The 2,295-nt window shown below is 47.9% G+C and overlaps 1 non-coding gene across 1 annotated transcript; it reads right to left on the bottom strand.

Annotated features, from left to right (window-relative positions):
- Positions 1–1,373: 1,373 nt before the first annotated feature.
- LOC143219444 (5.8S ribosomal RNA) lies at positions 1,374–1,528 on the bottom strand. Its single transcript, XR_013011327.1, has one exon. It is a non-coding gene; the product is annotated as a 5.8S ribosomal RNA (ribosomal RNA).
- Between the last annotated feature and the right edge of the window lie 767 nt (positions 1,529–2,295).

Here is a 2,295-nt window from a genome sequence, read left to right as displayed (position 1 = left end):
TTCATCTCTCGTCGATCGGAAACTCTCGCTAGACGATCTGGCCGGTTAACTTTAACGTCCGTCGAAAAGAACTTTCGGGGACTGGACGACCGACAGATCGCGCGGTTCCGCACGAATCGACAATGAAGAAAAGAAAAGACATGGGGCGACCGACATAAAGGTTTTCATCATTGGATATACCTTTTCTCTCTCCGCGGTGCTGTTCCGTGCGTGAACACACAAGTGTGTCTTTTGCGTCGTGTGACAATCAAGTTCGAAATAAGCCTCGCCAATAGAGGAGTATACATATTATTAAAAAAAAAAAATAATAATACATATAACCCGGTGGGATTTCTTTTTCTCTCTACTTCTATATAATTGAACCAAAAACCACGGGGGTACAGAAACGTTGCGCACGAAACGATTTATCATCGATCAAACGCAAAACCAAATTAGAGACACGAGAGAAAGAGAGTAAGATCTCAAGACGCTCATAGGCCGTCATCAATACGATTCAACGCGAACGTGGCGATGGAATGGCAATCGCACAGATTAGCGAGGACACGTCGACGACGGGGAATAATTCCGACCCGATCAAGTACGACGTGCTCATCCCGCACATTGCTGCGCTTTGCTCCGCTGTCCATCGATCATCAAAGCGTTCGCGATAGAACGAGAGATCTCTTTCGTCTCTTCCCTCGAAGACTCGAAAAGGAATGTGTGTTTGTCGAAATCGCCGGCAACGACGACCCTCCGCCGTATGGCAATTATAACGTAGAGTTAAGAAACTCATCCACGCACAGGCATATTCTCTCCCTGGGGCTTAACATTGCCACACCACACACACTCTGTGTGCCACACAGTATTCTTTCTTTCTTTTATAATTTGTGTGTCCATCTCTGTAGTCTCGCGAGACTCTTGTAAATATACCTCTTTCGTATATACGCATCATTTCAGGCGACGTCGGGAGCGCGTTAAATGTTCATGAGTGGAAACGCTTCTTTCCGCAAGGCGAATCGTTTCGCAGAGAAGGTGAGAGATTTGGAGATCCTCGTCGAAGCGGTGCCTTACGGGCGGTCGTATTTTCAATACGACTCACGACACCGTAAAAACACTCACGCAAGTCCGAACGTAAGAAATACCAATCCCTACTTCGCCTCTCGTGGAAACTAGATATATATATGTTTGTATGTGTTTATAAGACGCAATGCAAAAATTGGCAATTTTCACAGAACCGCGACAAACGCCGACGAAACGCCCATCATTCGCTCGTACGTAGCATCTTTGCAACCCGACTCCGAAACGCTCTTTGGCGCCCTCCAAAAATATATTTGGAGAGGTAAGCGACGGCGGGGACTTACAAGAGCAACGCAAGCAGTTTATGGTTACGTAAACGACCCTCAGCCAGGCGTGGTCCAGGAATTGTATCCGTGGACCGCAATGTGCGTTCGAAATGTCGATGTTCATGTGTCCTGCAGTTCACACGTTGACGCGCAATTAGCTGCGTTCTTCATCGACCCACGAGCCAAGTGATCCACCGTTCAGGGTAATCGTATATATTTTTGATTTACAAATCAATATATGTATATGTCTCTTGTTCTGCGGTTCGTAAGAACGCATTGTACCTGAACGCTCCAACCAGCGCGCGAAGGAGATTCGTTCAGGCGTCGTTTTAAGGACGACACTATCGTCGTCCGTGGAAACGGAAAAAAAAACCGTCAGATACGCAACACGTATCCGACGGCCGGGCGAACAGTACATTGAAAAACCGTTAACGTGGAAAACGCGGAGATGAATATATATTCTCTGAAAACGACGGGGATCGTAAGACAACCCGATACTGGATCCAGAGATGTAATAATATTCCTCTCCTCTTCACTTCCATTTCATTTGGAATGATGTGAGAACGGAGGACTTCACAGCCGGCTCTGGCAGCGGTCATTCGTCCCAAGCTCTCGCGATGCGCACTATTGGGCCACACGCACGGAGTAGGGTGTCAGACTCACGACTGCTTTAAAAGCGAGCTTCACGAGCCGGTCCACTTCCCGTATAAAACACATTTCCATAAAATGTTGGTGTGTGCTCGAGGTAACGATAAATTCCGATACAAGCGGACTCGCGAGCCGGCTCTGGCCGTAGGCGCGATCCCCGTTCTCGTCCCAAGCTCGTCTGCGCGCACTATTGGGCCACACAGAGAGTAGGGTGTCGTCGGGAATAATCGCGCCATTGGCTTTATAGCGAGCGTCACGGCCGGTCCTCTCGGAACACCGTTTTTCGTCGGAACGATATTACCATATTTTTATTTTATTCGACAGA

This window comes from Lasioglossum baleicum, unplaced genomic scaffold (assembly GCF_051020765.1).
Source record: "Lasioglossum baleicum unplaced genomic scaffold, iyLasBale1 scaffold0028, whole genome shotgun sequence".
Lineage (NCBI taxonomy): Eukaryota > Metazoa > Arthropoda > Insecta > Hymenoptera > Halictidae > Lasioglossum > Lasioglossum baleicum.
Note: the sequence above shows the minus strand (reverse complement) of the source record. Positions and strands in the feature narration are given on the sequence as shown.